Below are 27,270 nucleotides of genomic sequence, written 5' to 3'. Positions count from 1 at the left end.
TTTTTTGAGGAATCTCCATACAGTTTTCCATAGTGGCTGCACTAACTTACATTCCCATCAACAGTGTAGGAGGGTTCCCTTTTCTCCACACCCTCTCCAGCATTTGTTATTTGTAGACTTTTTAATGATGGTCATTCTGACTGGTACCTCATTGTAGTTTTGATTTGCATTTCTCTAATAATTAGCGACACTGAGCATCTTTCCATGTGCCTGTTGGCCATCTATATGCCTTCTTTGGAGAAATGTCTATGTAGATCTTCTGTGGATTTTTCTATTGGGTTGTTTTGTTTTTTGTTGTTGAGTTGTATGAGCTGTTTGTATATTTTGGAAATTAAGCCCTTGCTGGATGCATCATTTGCAAATATTTTCTCCCAGTCTGTAGGTTGTCTTTTTGTTTTGTTTATGGTTTCCTTTGCTGTACAAAAGCTTGTAAGTGGGTTCCATCTTTTTTTTTTTTTTTTTTTTTTTGCTTTTTCTTTTATTTCTAATGCCTTGGGAGACTTAGAGGTCAAGTAACTTGCTTAAAATTATAAATGGTGACAAACTGTGAAATCAAGGTTCAAAACCAGGTTCTGTGCTTCTAAAATTCAAGTTCTTCCTATTATAGTACATTACATATAATTAGTAGTTTATAGGTATTATGAATAAAAATGCTATGAAAATATCAAGAAAGCAAAATCAGGTCTCTTCCTCCACAAGATGTGGGAAAAGCTAGAAAGGGATTTACAGGCAAATAGGCTCTGCTTAGGTACACAGGAGAAGAGCTTCCTATCTGTAAGCAGGGGAAGAGGGGAGGGGCAAGAGGGGTTGACAAGATGGGTTAAGAGAGGCCAAGAAAATCTCATCTGTCCCTGGAAATCCATGATTGGTGATTTTATAAAAGTAACAGAATCAGTTCTCAGCCTTCAGGGCTCACTCAAGAATTGTTCTCCATGATGAACAGTTAGATTCATTCTTTTATGGCCAGGATTTGACTAGCATCACGATCAACCACTATCCCTGGGTCCACATGACCTCTTGAGTCATACCAGCGATAGCCGAGCTCAGAGATGGTCAGGAGGGCACTGGAAGAAAAGAGCACAGAAAGCATCATGTGGCTTAATGACACACTGATCTGGTGTCAACTTAAAACTGGAAAGAAGGGAAAACCTGTCATCATCAGCTGCTCTTGGGGAGCCTCATTCATGCATTCAATAAAGATCTAAATTTCAAGAACTGAACTAGTGCTGGGAATACAAACAGCTTGTAGGCTAGACCTCAATTTCTTTTAAGTAAAAATGAAAAACTAAACTAGACTAGAATAATGGGAAAATCAGGAGATACTCAAATGTTAAATTTGTCAAACACAAACAGAATACTCTTTGCCCTTTTAGTACTGTAATTAAAGTGAAATTGGTAGTAAATGCTTGATGACAATCTAAATAAAATCACAGGATATCTGCTCTACAAATTTATATAAGACAAGAAAAACTGTGATACTCAATGCTATGGGGTCTTAATGTACCAATCAACTTGCGACGTTTTTTCTTTTAATGTATTTGTAACGTACAAAAACAAAAATAACCCATGTTTTCCATAGAAAACTCAGAGAAGAGATTTTGGGAGAGAAAGGAAGAACAGGAAGAAAGATTATCCATAGTTCCATCACTCAAAGACAACACAATGCATGCTCTTCCCTCAAAGCTTATTTCCAGTCATCACTTAATTCCCTCCTTAAAGTGCAAAGTGGGGTGGGAATAGGGGTGGACATGTGTGAATAGGGGGCCTGAAGCTGCAGACAAATAAGTCTAAGGTAAGAGGAGAGGGCACAGGGCACAGCCTACACACAAAGAGAAAAATAAGATTTCTGAACAAAGCCCCTGAATGTCCAGCCACACACTGGTGCTCTGTTCTAGTGCGTGCAGGTTCACTTTAGTATGCCCCCCTCCTGCGGGGGGACCAGCTACAGACCAGGTCGCACCCCAGGAACACGCTCAATCCCACAGTGAAACCAAAGCCGCCAAGGAAGGAACTAGAAGAGCTGCCTAATGGCACCACTTAGGTGTTCAGTAACTATCTAATGACTGAAAGACGGCCCCAAAGAAGGCTCCCTGGGCTGAAGTCAGCCATGTCTGTGTCAAGTAAAGCAAGCCTGCTTCAACAGGTGTGGTTCTGTTGCTCCACCTGGAGCCCAGGATAGGCATAAACCAACATCTAAGCAGCTTCCACATACCGGGCATATCTTAGCACCAGCTTTAGACATATTATTTTTGTTCCTCAAAAACCCTACAAAAGTGGATTACTGTGCCCATTTTACAGGAAGGCAACCGAGGTACAAACCATTCAAACCATTCGCCAGGGGCCCCACAGCTTGCAAATGCGAGGCCGTGACTCAACCCAGCCTGTCTGACTCCATATTGCCCAACCCTAGCAGGACATCTCAACTCCAGCCTGAGTCATTCCCAGCTCTGGGAAGCCTGCTTGGCTGGGAGGCTGCTCCCTAGAAAGGGGGCTTGATTCTCAGAGCTGTCTTATTAAGGGCCAAAGACCCTGACCTGTCAGGGAATATTACTCAGAATTTTTTTTCCACACACAAACATCTTTAACCATAAAAATGAACCTGGTTTCAGTACACTCTGGGTAAAGAAACATGTAAGTTGGGGAACCTGAGACTTCTGAGGACAACAAGAGAACCTGCAGACTTTGCTTCAAAGGGAGATCAGGTTGGGCACATTTCCTAGTTCTGCTTCCTTCATTCTTTCAGGGTCTCAAAAGACTTGCTATGGCACAAGCCGGTCGCTAATGCCAAATAGTACTGAATGCTCCTAAGGTCCATTTATCACTGCCAACAACATAAATGTATATTTAAAAATTAATTGGGTGCATCTCAACAGGAAGGTGAAGTTCCTCAGAAGACAGCGTGAGGATCGGTGGAAAACAAGTGTTAGCTTCACCTCTGGGAGCGCGGCCCCCATCCCTCCGTATGGCAGCACTGGTGCTCCCGCCCTCCCGAGTATGAAGAGGCTCAGGGGTGATAACGGATATGGAAGAGCTTTGGGAAAGTGCAAAGTGACAGACAAGTGAGTTAGTACGGCTCTTCCCAAGGACAGGTACTGAGTCTGGCACTTCTGTAGTATATTTCAGACTGTCTAGCACCCAGCAGTTGACTGACTATTTCTCCCTAAAGAAACTGAACTACAGGACTCGACGACAATGCTGAATGAGTTCCGCTACCTTGGAACACATGCTGCACGTGAGGGAGAGCACTCCTGTCAGACACTCTTCCTGCTCGTGGGCCTGGTCCTAATTCTATCTTGTGGGCTACACTGCGCACCAAACACGCTGAAACAGGCTTTTACACTCTAACCTGGTCACAGGAAAATATCTGAATCCCAAACAACCGCTCTGAAATGAACTTTTGGGATGAGGTAGTGTATACTGAGTTATTCTTGATCCCTTCCCATCACAACAGGAGAAACAGACAAGAAAATATGTTCCCCATGTATTTCCTTCAACTCTGTTTCTCTCCCCCAAATCACACTAAAACAGTCAGTTCAAAAGAGGTGCACACATCTCTCCCTCCCTGCCCCTAAGGGCCCACTAGGTTGACAAGAAGGAACCTGTAATAGTGCAGCAACAGAGCAGCAGGGAGGATGTGCCAGAGGAAAGCAGACAGGTCTGGGCTGGGAGGAAACTAAGAAAACCATCCCAGAGGCCAGGGTGGGGATGAGTCTTCCCAGGGCAGGGGTGCCGAACAGAGCACAGAGATGCGGGGGGTGGGGACTGAGGAGCAATCATCACAGTAATTTTTAAAACTGCACTTGTGACCATCAAGTCCAGACACCCTTCAGGGAGGCCCACCTGGGGCCTTGCCCAGCCTCTGCAGAAACGCAGACATCCTCCCTCTTAAGGCAGAGGCCAACAGGGAAACCCAGATCAGCTTCTAATGCTCCAACCCTCTAATGCTAATCAACCCTCTTCTTTCATGAACATGAACTGATAACCAAGGATCTTCAACCATTAAATAAATAATAATGAAATAAAAACCCAAACCATGAAAGAGTAGGACCAGGATAAGCAGGACAACTTTTACTGTGAATTGATCTCTGGGGAAAACACAGATATTTCAGGGAACAAGAGAGAAATTCTATAAACGCTGGTAAGAATTCTCCAAGAAAGTCAAGGGTTATTGCACCCGTAAAACAGGAACAGGCTGCTATGAAAAAGGAGTGATTAGGAAGTAAGTAAATTTTTTTTAATTTTTAACAACATTATTACCAAAATAAACATTTTAATGTTTGGTGTGTATAAGAGAATGACAAGATTAAAGAGGAAGCTAGTGACCTAGATGATAAGATCACAGGGACTTCCAGTCACATAAAACAGGAGGAGACTGGTTAAAGGACAGGGAGGAGGCCAGGCTGGAGGTCTCACAGGTGGGGAGGCACAGGGGAAGCCCTGGACTGCAGGCTCTGCCACGTGTCTCACTTACCACTCGGCTCTAGTGCCCCCCAGTGCTGCACACAATAGGTGCTCAACAAAGATCTGAGTGAGTGAATAGCAGGTGGGGATTTCCAACCTCTCCCTCCTTTTCTGAGGCCTCTGGGAGGAGCACAGCTCTGCTGTGGCCACTCAGGGGACTGCTGGTCATCAGTGGAGTGGGCAGGCTCCCCTCAGAGACTTTAAAATTCCAGTTGCACAAGGGGTAGGGGCAGTGTGTTTCTGCCCATTGAAGGTGTAAAAGCAACAAATTTGAGCCTTGAGAGCAAGAAAATCCTAAGTGTAAAGATGTACAAATCATCCCCCCTCCTCCTTCCCCTCCCAGTCCTGAAAAACACATTCGTGGTCCCTCATGTGTGCCCTGGGAACACAGTAGGCCCTCAAAAGATGCTTGCTGAATACATTCAGGAATCCAGGAATGACCGAGGTGGGGGAAATGGTTCCCAGATCTCTGGACTCCAATGACTTCTGCCACTGATGTAAGTAAACACCATGAGTCAGAGCCATTCCCAAAATGGTGCACAGAGTATCAGAGGTTAACAGAGGCTGCCAAGGGTGCCCTTGGTCCAGGTTGGGAGCTGGCATAACATCTTTCCTCCCCTCCGGGCCTGATAACACATATATCAAGTGAAGAAAGGTACAAATTACATAAGTACATTCAGCTCGCCCTTAATGCCCTTAATTCATTCCAAGAAATAAAAACAGAACAGGTCATTAGGCCAAAAGGCTATTACTATAAAGAAAGAACATTCCGAGAGAAGGCACATGTTGCTCATCTCTCTGAAAGTCAGCCTTGGAGAAGCCATCTCTAATCTCTGTAACTGCAGAAGGCAGCACAGAAGGAAGGCGTCCTCACTGCTGCCCACACACAACGCTGGCTTGGCCTGTACTGCCCTGCAGACCTCGCTGTGAGCACACACTGGATCTAAGGTTTGTTCCTCCTTCATTACCCAGGGTGGGAAATTCTTCACTCATTAGAAGTGACTACAATTTCTTCTAAGCCACTGTTTGGCCTGGAGTGAAGAGAGGATCAATCCTTAAGCAAGGAGTGGATTTACCCATTCATTCTACAAACAGATGTTTGAGTACTTACTATGTGCCAGGCACTCTTCTAAGTCCAGGGTTTGGAGCAGTGTACAAGACAGACACGGTCCCTGCCTGCCTGGGCCTGACGTCCTAATAGGGCAGACTGACACACAGTAAAGTAAAAACAGCCACGAGTGTGGAAAGGGCTAGAACGGAGGTAAATAAGGCATTATGAGAGAGTGGAGGGAAGAACAGGGGGAAGGACTTGTGAAGGTAGAGTGGTCGGGAAGACCCAAGGTGGAGAGCAAGTGGGGGTGTGAAGGACGGGGAGGGGCCTTTCCAGCAGAGGGAGGCCCCAGGGAACAGAGGTCACTGTTCCAGTCCCAGCAGGGCAGGAGCCCACAGGCTTGCCTGAGGTGCCACTGAGGACTCCAGGGAGGAATGGTCAGCAACACTGGTGAGCTGCCTGGTAACTCAGATCTTATATCTGTGCTAGCAGATAAAAATTCAAGCCTCAAGTGCCTGTAAGATATGCTATTGAAAACCAAGCACATATATATGCATAGTGTTCCATACCTATCTGTACCTGTGCTGCCTCTCAACATGTGATATATTTAACCAAAGAGAAACACCTAGCCTTTGACCCAACTATTTCTTCTAAAACTTTTCCTACATATAAACTCACCCAAGGATTAAAGGCAGATGTTCACTGTGGCCCTGTTTTCAACAGCAAGAAAAATAAGACACTGAAAACCACCTCACTGTCCATCAAGAGTCACAAGTGCCGATACACCTCTGGAGTGGAACACAGGTAGCCAGAGGAGAGAGAGGGCGGGGAGCTGTGTGCACAGACGCGAAAGAATGGCACATCGGTGTTCCCTCATATCAAGTGGCATCAGTGGGTTGTAGCACGGTGATATAATCTGATCCCACTGTATTAAAACACAATTAGGTACCCACCAAAGTGTGCCAACTCACAGCAAGTCCCAGTGGGGTCTCAGACTTGAGGGGGGTTGGACTTTCACATTTCATCTCGTTCTAACCAGTTTGAAAATTTTGACTATCACCAGTTGCTTTTAGGATACAGCAACTAGTTAATAAAAAATACCCTACTTTGTTTTGTTAATGGCCTGTGCTGGAATGAAGGAGGGGCCCTCTGTGCCACGTGACTGCACCACAGCCTCGAGAGAGGACTGACCACCCCCTCTTCAGAGGTGTCCAAAGCCCCCGCCCCGGCACCTCTCCGTTTCATAACCGCAGTCATCTCCCAGTGGTGTCCTGGCTCCCCCATTGCCCTTCACAGGGATGCTTTCAAAACTCAAGTCAGACCATAGAGCAGTCATTCAGTAAAAACTTGCTGGATGAATTCAGGAGGAGAAAAGTTGAACTGAGAAGTCTGGGTAGTTTTGATTCATACAGACTGAAGATCCACAGATGGAAAATGCCTGGGGCATTTATGCCCAGGTATGAAGATGCTTTAACTTATGAAGATGCTTTAACTCTACTGGTTAGAACTCTCTTATAAACACTCTGCACATGTTAAACTAAACCACAGTTGGATTTAGAAACCACCGTGCGGGATGTGTGGCTCAGTCCCGGCTGTCTACCAGCAGCCACACAGGAAGCCCTTCTCCTTCTCAGCCGCGGGGCCTGACCACCATGGGCGCCCACAAGCTCCTGGGTCCTCTCTGCCTCCAGCTCAGGCAATTTCTGTACGTCCAGTCAGTCCCTCCAGAGAAAGGACGGGCTTTCCTGCTTCTCTCTGGCCCTCAAGCCACCTCCCACCCGGCTGGTGTCCAGGGAGTAGGGCCTGAGGTAATACACTCCTCTGCACCATTAGCAAAGCAGGAACGCTTTTTTTTAATGGCTCAAATGTCCAGCACATTATTTTGTTGCCAATGATTTCATCTGGAAAAGTGAACATTCCTCAAAGGAAGAGATAGAGATCAGCAAATAAAGAGACTTATATCTCTGGAACATTGTGTAGTGCATTGACTTCAACAGTGGAAAGCAGCTTGTGCACTGCGAGATGCTCAGTTTTAAAGGTTGTCCACTCCAAGGGAAGCACATGCCACAACTGGGCAAGTCCCAGGCCCCAGACGGGGAGGGGAGGGTCCTCCAGAAGCACCTACAAGGGCGGGCAGTGTGGGCCGAACACACTCAAAGGTACTTCCAGAGATGAAAAAAACAGTCAGCATCTCTCACAGACAAAGCTTGGTGCTGCTGTGAAAACCACCTCCTGAAACTAGTAAAGGATTCGCATCCACTTGATGGCACAGAACTACCTGCTGCAAACTGAAGTAAGAGCTGGTGAGAGGAAGGGGAATTTCAAGAACTCTATTAGGACACAGCCATTCTGCCAAAAACAAACATGGCTCAGACCCTGGAATGTCACAGTTCAGAAGAAAAGACAAAAAGAGTGGGGGGAAAAAACACATCTTATTTTGTTTAGCCAACACTACAGGGCCTCTTCCTCCCACAGAAAAAAATCACGTTGGGTTAAGTTAAAGAAAAACAAAATTTTCTAAACAGGGAAGCTATTCCACAATATCAAATGTGGCGCTGCTTTGATTCAGCACAGCATCAGTTCCAAAGCAGGTGTGTTCCCACTCAGGTGTGACCACCCGGCTTCCATAGCTTTGCTCATTCAACGCGCCCTGTACTGCTAAGCCCGTGACAGTTTCAAGTCCAAATATCTATTCTTTTGGTCACCACAAGGCCGTCAAAACCAATGAGGGCTCCTCGTGGCGGGGCTCTGCTCTGCTAGCCTTCATTCTCATTACTCAGCCCTTTCTTCTCCTGTCATCCACTGTCTGTCTGTGCTGCAGTCATGGCCAACAAGCCACCCTGAGCACCTGCACTGCTGTCCACGCCGCCTCCCCATCACTCCTAACAGCTATACAGCATCGCGTCTTGGCCCTGCACGACCACACCAGGCCCTCACAGTCACACCTCGGGGGTTTGGGTCTTTCCCAGTCAGAGCCAAGACTGGGGGAATGTCACGGTACATACAGTTTCCCACTCTGACTCTGTCCAGTTACTTCACTAGGGGCTCTGGGCTCACAGGTTCTAACGATATTTGGTGAACCTCTCAAATACAGTTTAGAAAGCAAGAGGTCAGGGCTTCCCTGGTGGCGCAGTGGTTGAGAGTCCACCTGTCGATGCAGGGGACAATGGGTTCGTGCCCTGGTCTGGGAAGATCCCACATGCCGCGGAGCGGTTGGGCCCGTGAGCCATGATCGCTGAGCCTGTGTGTCTGGAGCCTGTGCTCCGCAACGGGAGAGGCCACAACAGTGAGAGGCCTGCGTACTGCAAAAAAAAAAAAAAAAAAGCAAGAGTTCAACCTGATATCCTCAATCTACATTTAAGGGGGTGATTACACACCCATGAGAAAGGGTAGAAAGACACCCTAAGAGGCACAGAGAAAAAATGACCCCAAAACACACCTTGGCCTTTGGAGTCTTACTTGTTTCACACAATGAATCTGAGGATATTTCTTTCTTTCTTTTTTTTCTTTCTTTCTTTCTTTCCTTTCTCTTTCTTTCTTTGTTTCTTTCTTTCTTCCTTCCTTTCCTTCCTTCTTTCTTTTCTTTCTTTCTTTCTTCCTTCCTTCCTTCCCTCCCTCCCTCCTTCCTTCCTTCCTTCCTTCGGCTGCGTTGGGTCTTCATTGCTGCGCGCAGGCTTTCTTTAATTGCAGCGAGCAGGGGCTACTCTTCATTGCAGTGCACGGGCTTCTCATTGCGGTGGCTTCTCTTGTTGTGGAGCACAGGCCCTAGGCGTGCAGGCTTCAGTAGTTGTGGCACACGGGCTCAGCTGCTGCGCGGCATGTGGGATCTTCCTGGACCATGGCTCGAACCCGTGCCCCCTGCATCGGCAGGCGGATTCTTAACCACTGCGCCACCAGGGAAGTCCCTGAGGATATTTTAGGAGATGAAATAGCACTAATAATATTACACGTGAATAAGAAATGGACAGAAAAGGGAAAAGAATAAGCCCGTGTGAAAAGGAGACTTCAGCTGCAGTGTGGACAAATGAGCCTCAACACAGCTTCTAACTTCTCACTTGGTAAATACAGAAATCATATTGGCTGCAGTTTTTTGTTTGTTTTTAAAAAGCTTCAAGTAAATAAACATTTATGAAACTTATAAATATAAAATTACTTTGATGTATACATTTGCAGAGTGTTCAGGACTCACTCCATTCAACCTTACCTGGACACCTGTTATCCACGCATGGATATCCTGGTGGACCGATGTCCTTTAATCTTAGTGGGATGTTGTGAATGCCTGAACACAATTAATTCCCCCCAAGAGGCAGCGATGGTGGTGGTTCATCAGTCTGGTTTAGGGAATCACTGGGTGCACCTTGCTGGGAATGCCAATTTTTAAAGAAAATTACAGACAGATATTCATATACCTCAAATAAACAAATGAACTTGGTAAAGCTGCACTGAACATAATTTAATTTTTGATGATTCTGAAGTCATGTTTTACTCTTACAAAGGGCTCTCAGGGCCGAAATTTGGAAGACTCGCTCCAAATTTGCCACTAAACAGTTGCGGGACCTAGGGCATTTTCTCAGCATCCTACTACCTTCGCCTAAAGAGTGTGGGATTAAGCAAACTCTTAGATGTTCCTGAGTTTAAAATGTTTTAAAAGAACCTCCGGGCTTCCCTGGTGGCACAGTGGTTAAGAATCCGCCTGCCAATGCAGGGGACACGGGTTCGAGCCCTGGTCCGGGAAGATCCCACATGCTGTAGAGCAACTAAGCCTGTGCACAACTACTGAGCCTGTGTTCTAGAGCCTGCGAGCCACAACTACTGAAGCCCATGCACCTAGAGCCCATGCTCTGCAACGAGAGAAGACACTGTAATGAGCAGCCCGCGCACCGCAACGAAGAGTAGCCCCTGCTTGACACAACTAGAGAAAGCCTGCACAGCAACAAAGACCCAACGCAGCCAAAAACAAATAAATTTTTAAAAATAAATTTATATATATAAAAAAAGAATAAACAGCATACTGATAAAAACAAAAAGAACACCTCCATGATTTGGGTGATCCAATCTCTCAACCTGGTTTGAGTCAATGGGAAAAGTTAAGAATTACAAAATGAAAGCTTCTGACAGTTCAGGTTCAAAAGTAAATTTATCATCCTAAGTGATGTAAATCAGACAAATATCATATGATATCACTTACATGTGGAATCTTTAAAAATGATGCAAATGAACTTATTTACAAAACAGAAACAGACTCACAGACTTAGAAAACAAACTTATGGTTACCAAAGGGGAAAGGTAGGGGGAGGGATAAATTAGGAGGTTGGGATTAACATATACACACTCCTATATATAAAACAGATAATCAACAAGGACCTACTGTACAGAACAGGGAACTCTACTCAATACTCTAATAACCCATATGGGAAAAGACTGAAAAAGAATAGATATGTGTGTATATGTATAACTGAATCACTTTGCTGTACACCTGAAACTAACACAACATTATAAATCAACTATACTCCAATATAAAATAAAAATTTAAAAAACAAAAGTAAATCTAACCTTGAAGTAACTGTATTTTATTTCTTACTGATATTCCTAATCTTAGAGACAGATGCTAAATGTATAGCGTAATGGTTTCTAATGAGATGTTAGATGAGCTTGAACACTCAGATTTGAATGAATATTCAAGTTTCTGATATATTATGCTCTCTGTAACTTAAATGTATTTCCATGTGCTTCACTGACTAAAAGAATGAAAATATTAAGCAAATGAAAGTAATAATCTTAGAAACATCACTACTAAGGCGGCAGCAGACACAGCAAAGGCATAACAGCATCTGGGCAAAAGTAGGTGATGAGGGGTCATTTCAGTTATCAGTTACTGTTGCTAAGAGGGGTACTGGCAACATGAGCTGATATAATAACTTACTGGACTAAAACATCAAGACTGATAGGGAGCAGGATGGGTAGAAGGGAGAAAACAAGTAGGACAAAACAAGGAAACCTGCCAAACTTAGGACAGTAGGAGAAAAGAGCAGGAAAAATAAGGGGCCAAAAGCTGACCATCGTTCAGGCAGTCCTGCCCCTCACAAGGGTCTCACAGGGTCGGCATCCACGTGCCCCACAGCCATCAGACACGCACCAGTGTGTGTGGAACTCTAACCTGGACAGTCACGTGCAGTCCAGTACCGTCTCCCACCTTTTCTTCCCTCATCCATCGTTTACAAGCCCTGAACCAGTTGCAGACACCATGGTAAGAGTGGTGAGGGGTTCACAACTGCCCTCGGAGTTGTATGGGACACGGTTCCTGTCCTCACTAGATGGCAGAAATAACAGTAAATCAATATTTATTGAGCACTTCCTAGGTGCTAGGCAACATTCATTCTCAGAACAGCCCTACAAGGCAGCTATTATCACCCTCATTTTACAGGTGAAGAAACAAGGCACAAAAGTGTTTAAATAACTTGATCAAGGCCACAGAGCTAGGAAGCAGCAGAGCTGGGATTCAAACCCAGGCCAGGCACCCCAGAGCCTGCCCTGTAGCTGCCAGGCTACACTTCCTCCTGGGTGAGACAGGGGCGATGGAAGACTGAAGGAGAGGGAGAAGGGAGGAACATGAGCATGACTCCGACTAAACTAAAGGTTGGGGGCCTGATGGGCTGGCGCTCCAACCAAGGCCCCAGTAAGGGTAGGATGTTAGCATTCATGCATTCATTCATTCAGCATTCACCGAGCACCTGCGGAGGAGTCCTGTTCTGGAAGTGTGCCTGCTCAAGCAACTCAGGGTGGCTGGGGAGGGAGACAGACACATAGCCCACGCCTGCCTCACTCACAGGTGTATTTCAGAGGTGGGCACAGCGCCCAGCATGACGAGGCAATAATGAGAGAATGAATGAACAGTGAATGAATCCCTGCCGCACACTAGCTAGATAACCATGGGCAACTACTTAACCTCTCTGAGCCTCAACCTCTTCCTCATCTAGAAAATAAAACTAATACTTCCTATTACTCCTCGGGGTTCTTGGGCGGATGAAATACCTTAGTTCAGGGTGGACATGGCTGCTCTCCACCACGGTGCTGAGGAAGGCTGGAATAGGAGTGTCCAGCGCAGACAGTCTCCCAGCCTGGGGACGCCAAGCTGAATCCTGAGGAGCCAGTGGGAATCAGGCAGGTGTACAGGAGCAGGGGCAGGGTGTCCCAGCCAGAGGAATCCTTGGGGAAAGGGTGGGGTGGGGAAGATGGGGGTAGAGAGGGGGCACAGGCCACCCAGGCTTCAGAGATCTAGACAGCATGGTAGGGTGCCCACCCTGAAACAGGAACAGTGAGGAAGGAAGGAGGAACTGGTATCGCACTTCTATACAAAAATCCCCATGTGGTTTAAACTTGATGAGTTTCTCATAACTTGTAATCGTCCAGCTGCTGGCTAGGCTGGGAACTATTTTACACACTACTGTATTAATAATTACATGTTTTAATTGACAGGATCATGCAGAGATCATTTTATCAACAACCAGAGTACATTTACTTACACAATACCTCTCCTCAAAAAGAACCCAGAAAACTTCACAGAATCCCAGATCACTAGGAATACAGGTTGTATTAATAACTCTAAAATTTCAAAGCTAAAATGAGAACAAAAGTTTAATGTTTTTCCAAGTAACCCCAATGTTAGGTAGAACAGAAAATCTACCCTCACTTTCAATTTCTAGTTCCCTCAGGACAACCTTCAAAAATACTTAAATCCTGTCACTTCCCTGCTCCAAACCCGTCGCACTCAGAGCTAAACCCTAATTCGTCACCTTTGCTACAGGTCCCATCCTGATCTGGCCCTTGCCTGCCACTTTGGCTGATCTCACCCACTGGCTGATCCTGTTCTATCTCAGCCACAATTATCTTCCTGCTGTTTCTCCAACACACTAAGCTCATCTCTGCCTCAGAGCCTTTGTACATGCTGTTCCCTCTCCTTAGAATGCTCTTCCTTAAGGTAAGTGTGTGGCCAGCTCCCTGACACCACAGGAGCCTCTGCCCAAAAATCCTGAAAGGAGCTTCCTTGACCATCCTCTCTCATCCAGCCCTACCTCCCACCACCATCACCTCTATGAGATCTATAAGATCTTTACAATAATATACTGTTGTTAGTAATTTCACTCATGAAGCCATATGGTGACATCTCTTAGATTACATAAGAAAGAAAAAAACAACTAGTTTTTCAGATTATTAATCACAAATGTTTCTTGAGCTGAAAGCAAAATTTAATTTTTCAGTGATTCTTTAAAAGTCAATTATTCTATAATGGCCAGCTTGTATACAGTCACTCAGTTGGAAGACCTTCCCACGTGGAGCCTCCTGGGCAGCCTCCAGAGCACTCAGAACCACGTTTTATTTTGGTTCTGTTGTTGGAAAAGGGGTCCTCTCTGAATCAGTGGAAGCAGCTGTGTTAGTAACCAAAGGTCCAGTCAGTGATAACATACTTTAAATTCTCAAGTATTAGGAATTGCTCTATCATTAAGTCAGCATTAATATTTATAGTAGAATTTAAAAATGTTTGGCCAGACGAGTCCCCTATAATATGCCTTAGGGGGCTTCCCTGGTGGCGCAGTGGTTGAGAGTCAGCCTGCCAATGCAGGGGACATGGGTTCGTGCCCCGGTTTGGGAGGGTCCCACATGCCGCGGAGCGGCTGGGCCCGTGAGCCATGGCCGCTGAGCCTGCGCGTCCGGAGCCTGTGCTCCACAACGGGAGAGGCCACGGCGGTACGAGACCCGCGTACCGCAAAAAAAAAAAAAAAAAAAAAAAAAAAAAAAAAAAATATATATATATATATATATATATATATATATATATATGCCTTAGATACAGGACCAGAACCTAGTCTGATACTAGGAAAACCTGGTTATCCCTGAAAAGTGGAAGAGGTCAAAAACTTTAAGAGACTGGAAACAAACTACCTCTACAATTCCATATTGCTCTGGGACTTTCTCTAAATCCTGAACAGTCCTTTAAGAAATACACATTTCTCAAAGCAGTGAAATTCAGAAAAGTGTCTCCTTGAATAGTCCTGAATGCCAGGAAGAGAGAGCAAGGCAAACTTCACCAACGACTGCCAGGACCAGCACTGTTTTTCTTTTGACTGCAAATCTTAAAACAAGAAACCTTCCCAAAGTGGAAGCCTCAATCAAGTCCAAAAATAAATGAATAAACAAATAAGAGCAAGAGAACAAACACACACTTGTGCTTAAGGAGAACCAAGTCTGTTGGATGTCTGGACCAAAACATCCAGTGCCATCACTTCCCAAGCAAAGGTAGCAGCAGCCTGTCTATCCTGTACGCTCACTATGGGACCTAAAGGGGAAGTGGCTCCAGAGAGATGCCACTGGTCCCCTGCTCAGATGGCCAATGGGCACCCCCTAATAATCTCTACCCACCCTACTCACTGCACGGTCCTTCACAAAACCAAACCTTTTCTCTCCCCAAAATCCATAGTGGGAAAAACAGCTAACTTTTTCCATTTGGAGAAAAATGCTATTGCAGCTGGAAAAACATTCTTGGATATCATGAATAAGATATTCTAATTCTAAGGAATTGTAAATTTGATACTAAAGTGTGTGAAAGTATGAACAAGCAGATTTGAGGAAATATTATGAAGCCATGGTAACAGAAACCATGGAAGAAACTCCAGTTGCACAGAACTGTTTAAAAATAAACCGGATACTAAAATACCAGCAAAAAGCTACAATGACTCACACTGTTCTCCTCAAATACTTATGAGAACAGCCAGTTCTTTGACAGTCTTCCAGGCATTTTCCCCATTGGAGAAACGTGAGACAAAGAAAGTTTAAAGAAGCTTTGAAATTTTTCTCTAATTTTATGAGCAACTTGATATGAATAGGACCTTATAGGTTTTAAAGTTTGATGCGAGTATGGAAATGTACATTCATGAAGAGAGAACTTTTTTGAGGCTTTTAATAAAAGCCAAACTAATTCAAAAATAACCGAGGCCCCAGAGTGCGCTATACGAAGTGCTCAAATACTAGTAAATGTGGTAAAGAACTGCAGCACAATTTCTATCATTAATGTACAACCTTTCAAGGCATTTTGTGTGTGTGTGACCACGTTCTCCCTTTCTTCACCTGCATGAACACCCCACCTCCCTGTCTTGGACCCCCATCTCCACTGCATGTCTTTTAACTACACATACACACCTTTTAATGTGCAGCTTCACACAGAGGACCCTCTTGGGCCCACACAGAGAATAAACCCACAGGTCTCCGGCCTGGGGGCCCCACATGTGCAGCACAGTGCTGCCTGAGACTGACCTTCCTCAACAACTCCTACTCATCTTGCAAGCGCCAGTGTGAGCGTCATCTTCTCCGAGGAGCCTCACAACCATGCCAATGACCCTCTGCCTAGCACTGTCCCAGTATAATTCCTCCATGGAGCTATTATTTGGCTGCTATAACTCTATCTCCACAACCAGACTATTCGCTCCTGGGGGTACCCTGGTGCCTATCACAGTACCTGAAGCTCAGTGACAGTCACTGAAGGAAGAAATGGAGCCAGGGAATGAATGCATCTCTCAGGAAACCTCAGAGTCCCGGCGTGTCTGTGCCATATTCATCAGAGTCATATTAGTCAGAGCCTGGCTCCTCCCTGTTCCCCCTTCCCCAGCCCTACTCACCATGTCTCTTCTCTTCATCCCCCATGAAAGTAATTATTCTCCTGACCAAAATGCCACTCTTTCACATGCCCAAAGACCTGTTTTGGACATACTACATACTCACCTACAATTCTGTCTGGAGTCAAGAGCACCAGAAAAACTTGTTTGAGAAACAGCTTTGCTGCCAACTGATAAACAGTTTCAATGAAGAAACTGTACTTAGGCAGCCCTTAAAATTCACTTTGTTTAGGGCTAATTTTTTAATCTTTTGCAACATAAATTATTTATCAAGTCCCATAATCACTGCAATTCCAATTTGGTTTGTTACCAAAAGCCCAGAAGAACCGCCCCAACACACACTGGCTTTGAGCCATGGAAAATGTTGCCCACAGAGACAAAGGTCAACTTGAGAACGTGCTCACGGCAAGAAAATGGAACACACTGAGCCAATGAAAACACAGGTGACCAGCAGCAGCATCAAACACCACCAGGTCTGGACAGAAGGCTCTCGATGCTCCCCACAACCGCTGAGGAGGAGATTCCCTGTGCATGCCGTGAGGGGCTTCGGGGGTGTCACTGAGAGCACTGGCTGGGAATAGGACTGGCCCAACCATCCAGGTCTGACTAGTCGTGTGCACCAAGCAAATCACATTACTGCTCTGTGCCTCTGGTTTTCCACTCATAAAACAAAGGGGGATGACCATGTACACTCTGCAGACTTAACAAGGATTAGCTTAGATAATGCAAGGAAGTGCCTGTCTCTTATGTGGCAAACAATAAATGTTGGTTCCCTTCCCTGGCTCTGGTGCAAATTTAGTGAGATGGAACAGAATGACCTTGGTCTCAGCACAAGACTCTTTGGGGCTTCGATTTCCCTGTTCATAAAGTAGGCGATCTTTAAGTTCTGCATAGACTCTAACATGCTAAGGGGAGCCTGGGAATGCAGGCAAAGGACAGATGGGGCTGGCATTGGCTCAAAGTTTTGAGTGAAAATGTGTATTATGCATTTTGTTTCAAAACAAATGAAGAAAGATGATTTTTTTAAATAAATCAAAGCAGCAACCAAAAGGAGGTTTATTTTTAAATATATCCATTGGGAATGCATTGGTAATCTATCCACCCTACTGCTTTTATTTTCCATTCTTTCCACACCCATAGTCACATGATGTGCTAGGGAATCTAACAGGGTATGGAGCAGACAAAAATCTCTCCACCGTCACGGAGTTTATGCTCTAGCACAGATGACTGACAAAGAAAATAAATCACACAGTAGCAGCTATGCGGAGAAATAAAGCAAGGAAATAAAGCAAGGAAGAAGGATGAGGATGGACGTGGAAAGGAGACTGTACTTTTAAGTAGGGTGGCTAGAGCAGGTCTCACTGAAAAGGAGACATCTGAGACAAAATGCGAAGGAGGAGCCGTGAGGACCTCTAGGGAGAAGGCCCCCAGCAAAAGGAAGATCACATATGGCACGGAAGGCCTGTCTGGCATGTCTGAGAAACAGCGAAACAGCTACCTTAGAATTTCCCAGGGAGGGATGATGGTGGCTGAGACCACACAGACAGCAGTAGAAACAATGATACACAAGTTTTGAAAGAATACCAAGGATGAAACAAAATGGCCTCATTCTTTCAACTTCTGTCATACCACAATGTCTACCCCAACTCCCTGACTAGGTTTCCGGGTGCAAGCATTCAACAAACATGTGCCCAGCAGCAATCGTGCCCTGTGTATCCCTGAGCTCAGCTCTCCCTGACCCAGACTTTCTCAAGGCCCAATGCGGATAAGGAGCGGGGATGCGGGCCCCGAACCCTTTCCGCTGAAGCCACGTAGTTCCAAGAAGCAGAAAAAGTCCAGCACCCCTGTGGGTCCCACACTGTTGGAGGGCCAGCTGCACAGACATGAACCAGAGCAGCTTCTCCTCCCCACCGAGCAGTCCTGGACCCCCATCTCCAGAAGGCTCAGTCTTCCACTCAGTAACTTCAGAACGAGACCGGGAGGTAAGAAGTCTTGCCTGTTCTGTGCAGCCGACTATTCCCAAGCTCGTTTCCTCACTACCCCTACCCATACACGCACAGAGTAAAATAAAAACATCTTGCTGAATGCTAGATTCAAGCTGACAGTCCTAAAAACCAATGCCATTGAAACTGAGCAGAATGTAAAATGTTTTTGAAGCACACCAGTCACTTCAGGTAAGTTTAGAGAAGATCTTTTGAAATCACTCACTCTGGATCGGCACAAGGACTTTAGTTTCTAAATTGTTTTCTGGACTCACAAAGCAGCAGAAGATATGAATAGTGAATACTCAGCTGTGAATTCCTAAGGCCTGAGAATGAAAATTAAGAGGGTTCTGTAGATCCAGAGAAAGATGTGTCTGTTTATTTTATTTTTACAATTGGCCTGAAGAAGGAAGTAATGCCCCAGATGCAGAAAAAGCTTAAAAAAGCCTCTACCTTTGGGATATGCAAGGAGGTGTTAAAAGCCTTGACCTTTCCTTTCCGATTATCTTACAGGAAATGCACTCAAATCTTAAAACTGTTCTATCACACAGCTGGCTTCAGAAGCAGTTAGGGAAGTTCTTTCTTTCAGAAGGGCTCACTGAGTATGTACTGTGTGTCAAGGACCACACCAAGAAGAGGATGTACAAACATGCATGGCCCCAAACAGGCCACTTGGCAATTTCCTGGTGTCCTTTAGGCTCTGCCATTTCCTCCTGCCACGCGCCATCTGCACAGGCTCACAAAGGTCTGTCTCCTACTTTACTTGTTAATTCCACAGGGGAAGGACTCTGCTGTCTTTATCTATGTATAATCCAAAACAGGTGCTCAAGAAATGAGACAGGACCACAAGGTGAAGGGAAGAGAAGGGGAGAGAAGAGGTGCTGAGTTGGATCTTGAAGGTTAGAGAAGGTGACAGATTTTCTGTGCAAGAAATCAGTATTAAAAAATACTAGATTTGGAGTCATGTAGTCACCCTTAAAATGACTGTTTTGCCCCTCGTGTCTTTTACATCCTAATAGCTGAAAGAAAACAAGTGATGGCCAGCTCCCTGGTCATTTTCTGATGGCTTTTCATGTTCTGGGTAATAACTGTCTCAGGTTACAGAGAATAGGCAGCAAAGGTAGGATGAGACTCCAAGTCACCTGGCCTCAGTCCAGCCTATCAGCTGCTGGTTCACCCACATGATTTACTGAGGATCTGGAGCAAACAGAATTTAGATGTGTCCCCAAAACTCATTTTTCTTATGTAATGGAAACATGTCAGCTGACAGGTCCGAGCCTTGGACTTCTTTGCAGTGATACTTTTTTAGACCTCTGGTTGGCAAGCACCCTGGGAATGTGGAGACTCAGGCTGAAGATTTCCCTAAGCTAAATACTGAGTTGATGCTCCATAGGTTTAAAAATAGAGAAAGTTACTTTAAAAATGACACATTTTCAAATCTACTCCCCTCTCCACAGCCCCTATGAGGAGCCAACCCCAGAGTGGGAATGGGACACATCCCCACAGGGCAATATTGTTGTGAGAAATATACCCATGTTTTTAGATTGGGGTGGGACTGGAATGTACAGTGAGACCATAGAGCCAGGAGACCTGGACTCTAGTGCTCACTCTGGCTTTTACCTGCATAAGCCATTTCCCAGCCAGCCTCAGTTTCCTCACCTACTAAAAGAGACACATTCCCTGCCCTGACTAGCTCTCAGACGATGGAAGGACTGTTAGAAATTGCTGCACAAACAGTATCACTGCACTGAGGCCAGTCCCTTTTGGTCATTCACTTATTTACCAATTAACATATCTTGTACACCTACTATGTTCAGGTAGGGGAGATCACATGAGCAAGATAAAGTCTTTGACTTCACAGAGCTTGCTTTTATTTTTTTAATTGCAGTAAAACTGCTTTACAATGTTGTGTTAGTTTCTGCTGTACAATGAAGTGAATCAGCTATATGTATGCCTATATCCCCTCCCTCTTGGACCTCCCTCCCACCCCACCCCCATCCTACCCATCTAGGTCGTCACAGAGCACGGAGCTGAGCTCCCTGTGCTATACAGCAGGTTCCCACTAGCTATCTATTTCACACATGGTAGTGTATTTATGTCAAACCTAATCTCCCAGTTGGTCCCACCCTCCCCTTCCCCCACTGGGTCCACATGTCCATTCTCTACATCTACGTCCATGTTCTTGGATTGGAAGAAGAGCTTGCATTTTAAATGTGGGATTTGCATATACCAGGCCTTTGATAAACTGTTGAATTTGGGAATGCTCCACCTAGCACCAGACCCAATTAGTAGATTTCTAAAGTTGGATTTTTTTCCCCCTGGCCCGCTGCATTAGTGCAGCCTGTTGCAGGGAAGCTCCTCGGAGGGTGGTGAGGCTCGAGCAGGATGATGACTGTGATCAGCCTAACAAATGTTATTATCTATTACTATTATTACATAGCCATTACAGAACAAAAACTAAAACTAAATGGAAAGAAATAATGCTGGCTTAAAACCTCAAATTCCTTCTTAACTACTCAGCAATTAAGACAGCATTTTACTCCAAATACAGATTTTTATATTCTATGCATCAAAAGGAAAGAAATGCATTGAGAAGTAATAATTAGATTGTGATCTGCTCAAGGCAACCCATGTCGTCTTCACCTCTGAATCTCAGAATCTGCACATGGCACAGGGTCATTACGTGTCTACTGTTGAATAAGCCCCTACAGTTGGCGAGAATGAAGGTTACAGCAGAGAGCCTGTGGTGCTCCGGGGACTGTCCACACTCTCTTTAATACCTGCTTGTCCTTTCACAGACTTAGAAGCTGAGTCACCGTGGTCAATGAATTCAGTAGGAAGTGGTGTCACCAGAATGGAGCCCTGCACTAAGGACAGGGAAACTAACATGGCCTGGAGATGGAGACCCGCCAGTCCCAGTCCCTCCCCTTCAAGCTGGCAGCCACATCTCCCTCCTCCTCCTCCTCCCTTACTGTAGGGTTTTGTGTTTAACCCGGGAAATCACAGTTCAGGAGGTTCAAGAAAAAATAAAATTTTTTTTCTACAAGTGAAAAAGACAAAGGAATGATATTACTTGCCAGGAGAAGTTGTGGGAGGGGTAATGGTTTAAGTACCTGAAACTTTTGCTATTTTCTCAACACCTTTATTGAAATATAATTCATACACATTTCAGCCATTTGACACGTACACAATGATTTTTAGTGTGTTTAGAGTTGTGTATCATGACCACAGTCAATTCTAGAACATTTCATCACCCCCCAAAAAAAACTCTGTACCCCCATTCCCCTCTCCTCCAGTGCCTGGCAACCATTAATCTACTTCTGTCTCTATGGATCTGCCTATTGCTGGACATTTCATATAAATGGAATCATACGATGTGATCATATGTGATCTTTTGCAACTAGCCTCTTTCACTTGGCCTGATGTTTTCGAGGTTCATCCATGTTATAGCACTTATCAGTAGTTCATTCCCTTTTATTGCTAAGTAATATTCCATTGTATAAATAAACCACAATTTGTTTATACATTACCAAGTTGATGGACATTTGGGTTGTTTCTACTTTTTGGCTATTATGAATAATGCTATGAGAATTTGTGTACAAGTCTTTGTGTGGATATATGTTTTCATTTCTTTCTGGTACCTAGGTGTAGAATTGCCAGGTCACATGGTAACTCTATGTTTAACCTTTTGAGGAGCTGTTTTCCAAAGTTACTTGTTTCCAACAGTCAGCGAGACTGTTTTCCAAGCAGTTTTACATCCCCACCAGCAGTGTGTGAGGGTTCCAATTTCTCCAAATACTCACCAACACTTGCTTTGTCTGTCTTTTTTATTATAACTATCACAGGGGGTGTGAAGTCACATCTCATTGTAGTTTCAATTTGCATTTCCCTAATGACTAATGCTGTTGAGCATCTTTTCATGTACTTATTGACTATTTGTACATCATCTTTGGAGAAATGCCTATTCAGATCCTTCATCCATTTTTAAATTGCGTTATTTGTCTTTTTATTGGTGAGTGTTAACTGAATTCTTTATATATTCTAGGTATGAGTCCCTTGTCAGAGATATGATTTGAAAATATTTTCTCCCATTCTGCAAGCTTTCTTTTCACTTTCTTGATAGCATGCTTTGAAGTACAAATGTTTTAATTTTTATAAAGTCCAATTTATCTATTTTTTTCTTTTGTTGTTTGTGTTTTGGTATCATATCTAAGAAACTATTGCCTAATCCAAGGTGACAGATTTAAGCCTGTTTTCTTCTAGGAATTTTATAAATTTAGCTCTTTACATTTAGGTCTCTGATTTATTGTATCAGTTTTTTATGTGGTGTGAAGTAGAGGTCCAAATTTATTCTTTTACATGTAAATATCAAGTTGTCCCTGCACTATTTGTTGAAAAGACTATTCTTTCCCCCACTGAATTGGCTTGGCATCCTTGTCCAAAATCAAGTGATCATAAATTTAAGGGTTTAGTTCTGTTCTCTAAATTCTCTCCCATTGATCTATATGTCTATCCTATATGCCAATACCACAGTGTCTTTTTTTTTTGGCCACACTGCACAGCTTATGGGATCTTAGTTCCCCAACCAGGGACTGAACCCAGCCATGGCAGTGAAAGCCCAGAGTCCTAACCATTAGGCCACCAGAGAACTCCCCTACACTGTCTTGAATACTGTAGATTTGTAGGACTTTTTGAAATTGGGAAGTGTGAGTACTCCAATTTTGTTCTACTATTTCAAAATTGTTCTATTTTGGGTACTTTGCATTTTAATTTCCATGTGAACTTTAGAATCAACCTGTCGATTTCTACCAAAAAAAAAAAAAGGAAGCTGGGATTTTGATAGGGGTTGCACTCAATTTGTAGATCAATTTGGGGAGTAGTGCCATATTAACAATGTTTTTAATCCATGGATGTGGGATATCTATTCAGGTCACCGTTAATTTGTTTCAAAAATGCTTTATAGTTTTCAGTACAGAAGTTGTGTACTTCTTTTGTTAAATTTATTCTTAAACATTTTATTCTTTTTGATGTTATTATAAATGAAACTGTTTTCTTAATTTCATTTTTGGATTATTCATTGTCAGTTCATAGAAATACTATTATTTTTGTACATTGATCTTATATCTTACAACCTTGCTAAACCTGTATATTAGTTCTAATAGGTTTTAAGTGGATTCCCTAGGATGTCCTATACATAAGATCATGTCATCTGTGAACAGAGATGGTTTTACTTTTTCTTTCCCAATCTGTACGCCTTTTATTTCTTTTTCTGGCCTAACTGCCCTTGCAAGCCTCCAGTGCAGTGAATAGAAGCGGTGAGAGTAGACATCATTGTCATTTCAGTGTTTTACTTTGCAACCCTGTGAGTTTTTTTTTTAACCCTCTGAATTTTCATTCATGCCTTTTATCAGGCTGAGGAAGTTCCCATCTATTCCTGTTTCACTGAATGTTTTTATCAGGAAGGGGTGTTGTACTGTTCTGCTTGTTTTTTTGTGTTTTGTTTTGTTTTTTTTTTTTACTGTTACAGAACAAAAAAGTATGACCAAGGACCAAAGTTAACTTAGATTAAAACCACTTGATGTTATATACTTGGATGAGTTTGAAGTGTCATATGGAGCCAAATAAAAATCTACTTTAAGCGACTCAAAGAAAATAGCTTATTCTCTGGCTTTTAGAAAATGATAAATTTGTAATATTAAAGAAACAAAAGATATCAGAGGAAAAGATGGATTGCCCCAAGCTTACATTATTTAAACGTCTGCACAATAAAGTGTAATGCAGAAAGCAAAGAAAAATGGATTTGACACAACTGATAATCTTTCTACCTAAAATATACTAAAGACTGAAATGAAACTGAAGATCCATTTCCACTGCATAAAGAAGTTGTCAAAGATGAATATACAGGAGAGAAGACAGCTGGGGCACAGACAGGGACGCTCACAGAAGTTCTCTCTAAGCCAGGCCACATAACTAGTGAAAAGCCTGTACAAAGTACCCAGCCTTCTCCTGCCTGCCTGTCATCCACTGAGGAGGATCACACTGCGGCTCTCCTGAGTCAGCCTGGCCCCAGAGTGACTGTGTGGACTTGTACCCCAATGCCCCACAAGGGACATGCAGAGCAAGCAAAAGAGACATTTTGTTATGTAAGCCTCTGAAATTTTGGGTTGGCTTGTTACTGCAGCTTAACCTAGCCAAATTAACACAACAAATTAACGTGTGGGGAAAAAAGCACAGCTTCCTTTAAAAATGGAAATAACTTGTAAAGATGAGAAAAATTAAAATGACAATGCCAGTGGGGCTACAGGAAAAATAGGAATGAACTCGAACATTGCCAACAGACTTCATGGAAAAATCTGGAAACACAGAACAAGGCAGATAACAGTTACCAGCCTCTGACCCTGCAGTCCCACTCTGGGGAATAAGCCCCAAGCAAATAAATTCAAAGAAAAAATAGCTTGAACAAAATGTTCATCCCAGTAATATTTATAACACCAAAGACTGGAGACAAGTCAAATGCTCACAAACTGAGAAATCATTGGTGAATTGACAGAGTGGACACTATGCAGTCATTATAAAAGACAAGTGGGGGACCACTTTATATCCAAAATTGGGCATAAGCAAAAAAACAGAATAAAATAGCACATAGACCTTCATTACACACAAGTGTTAAAGGCAAGGATTATGTATTTTCATCTTTGTAATCCCAGTGCTTAGCATGAGGTAGACGCTCAAATATTTGCTAAGTGACTGAATGTCTGAACCAACAAATAACCAAGTCGGGGGTGACAAGGTCTGGAGGAGACTCTGGGGATGGAGTTGAGTGCCCCTTATTTCTGTAAAATGACTTCAGTGTGTACACTTTAAGATGCATATATTTGAATTAGGAAAAGGGAACTAGTATTCTTCCTTCATGTAACAAAGCTGGATTAATGTTTCAAGGGGATGGGTCATGACTTTACACAAAGAAAAACTCACTAAAATCCAAGTTCTGAATACTAGGAAGGAATCCTCAGTAAGTGGTAACCGTGAAGTCCAAGGAGAGGCTGGCAGGTCGTGGTCTGTGCTGGGCAGCGGGAGAAGCAGGGTCAGGTTCCGAGGAGCTTGTTTAAAAGTTTTACTTGTTTTGTAGATGCCGATGTGCTGGACCACTTTATAGTCTTCAGCCTTGACTCCCAGACCCTCTCTAGCGGTCGCTCACCCCTCTTCCCTTCATAGCCAAGTTTCTTACAAGAGCTATCCACTCTCAAGTTCTCCAGTTCTCACCCCACCCGTTCATTTCTCAGCCTACTGCTTCCTCTCCCATCTTTCTTTCTTTTATTTTAAAATTGATTAATTTATTTATTTGGCTGCCTCGGGTCTTAACTACGGCACACAGGATCTTCGTTGCGGCATGCAGGATCTTTCATTGTGGTGCACGGGCTTCTCTCTAGTTGTGGCGCAGGGGCTCCAGAGCTTGCGGGCTCAGTAGTTGCACCGCGCAGGCTTAGTTGCCCCACTGCATGTGGGATCTTAGCTCCCCCACCAGGGATCGAACCCGCATCTCCTGCATTGGAAGGTGGATTCTTAACCACTGGACCACCAGGGAAGTCCCGCTCTCCCATCTTTCTAATAAAACTGATCAGACTAGAAAGCCCAAGACCTTCCTGGTGTCAGGTGCCACCCTAGTGTTAAACCACTCAGCTCTTTCAGGTCTTCTCACTGCCCCTCCTGCACTCTCTCCTCCTACAATCACACCCCTGGCATCCACAACACTACATCTCCTGATTTTTCTCCTCCTCTGTCCTCAGGATTCTGTCCCAGGCCCTGCTCTCTAGCTGCACACTCTACCTAAGCAAGATCCTCTGTTCCCACACAGCAAACTACCTTTAACCTCATAACCCTGGATACGCATCTCTGGCCCCAAACTCCAGACCCACACATCTGACTGCCTACTGGATGCCTCCACTCAGCCATCATACAGTCCCTGCAAACCATTTCCTACCTTCCCTGAGCCCACTCCCATTCTTGGGTTTCTTCCATCAGAAAATGGTCCCACCATTCACCCAGCTGCTCAATCCAGAAACTCCTTTTCTTCTCACGCCCAACCCCTACTAACCCCACTACATTTAATCAGTTTCCAAGACCTGACAACACTAGTTCTTCAGTATCTCCTGAATCTTACTTTGCCAGTTCCCACAACAATGGCTACCTTTAATAAGGCCACCACCATTTTTTGCCTAGTTCGCCAATGGCCTAACTGATCCCACAGTCAACAGTCTGGTCCCCCTTTCTGTCTATCTCCATGATGCTACCATGGTGGTTGGTGGTGTGTCTTTTAGAAGATCAAGTTATGCTTCTACTTGAAACCCCTCCAAGACTTCTTACTGTGGCCAGCAGGGCCTCCCAGCTCTAACCACCGCCCCCTCCAGGCTTAGCATTCACACCATGTCCCCAGTCACCCTGTACTCCCTCCGCCAGTTAACAACCTGCAGTCAGCTCCACACAAGCACCACGCTCCTCTAGCTTCTGCGCCTTCACACATGCTGTTCCTGCTGAACAAACGCGGGAGTGAATGAGAGGAAGAGGAATTAATTTCTCGCTGCCAAACAGTTTCAAAAGCAAAACTATGAAACTCCTTTCAATTAGTTTTACAATGTAAAAAAAATGTTTAAATTGAATGTGAGTACAATGTAACATAGCTAATATAATCCAGGGTGAGTGCCCAAAGTTTGCCTGAGTCTAGAAGTGAAGAACAGAGGAAGATAACAAAGCCCTAGGACTTGTCAGCGCAGGGGACACCGCTGCCAGACTGAGCACACGTCACTGGTCCCTCCTGGCTTCTGACTTGGTGACAGCAGTAATGCACTGTGTGCCCACCACCCTCCAGGCCATTCTCCACAAGGCCCCTCACGCTCACAGCAAGTTTGTAATAGGCCTCATTTCACGTGTAGTTGAACAAAGGCCGAGCCACCAAGTAACTCACCCCAGGTTTCTTCGCATGAATGGGGAAGGGGCTGGAGTCATTCACAAATCTGTCCCACTCCCTCTCCTGACACTCAGTTTTCCCATCTCCACAATGTGGGGGTGGGCTAAATGATAAGGGTCTTTGCAGCTCTGATTTTCTATCATT

General features: G+C 44.3%; 1 protein-coding gene across 4 annotated transcripts in view; it reads right to left on the bottom strand.

Annotated features, from left to right (window-relative positions):
• Window positions 1-27,270, bottom strand: part of PACSIN2 (protein kinase C and casein kinase substrate in neurons 2) — a 140,029-nt gene that overhangs the window by 50,493 nt on the left and 62,266 nt on the right. Inside the window, exon 1 of one of the 4 annotated variants that reach the window (XM_032645272.1) lies at window positions 9,717-9,850. The exons of the other annotated variants lie outside the window; for them this stretch is intronic. The gene's annotated coding sequence lies outside the window, so the exon portion shown is untranslated. Of the gene's footprint in view, window positions 1-9,716; window positions 9,851-27,270 lie in introns of those variants that run through there. 4 annotated transcript variants of the gene reach the window in all.

Source organism: Phocoena sinus, chromosome 10, assembly GCF_008692025.1.
Source record: "Phocoena sinus isolate mPhoSin1 chromosome 10, mPhoSin1.pri, whole genome shotgun sequence".
Lineage (NCBI taxonomy): Eukaryota > Metazoa > Chordata > Mammalia > Artiodactyla > Phocoenidae > Phocoena > Phocoena sinus.
The sequence above is the reverse complement of the archived record's forward strand: the minus strand, read 5'-3'. Positions and strand labels throughout refer to the sequence as shown.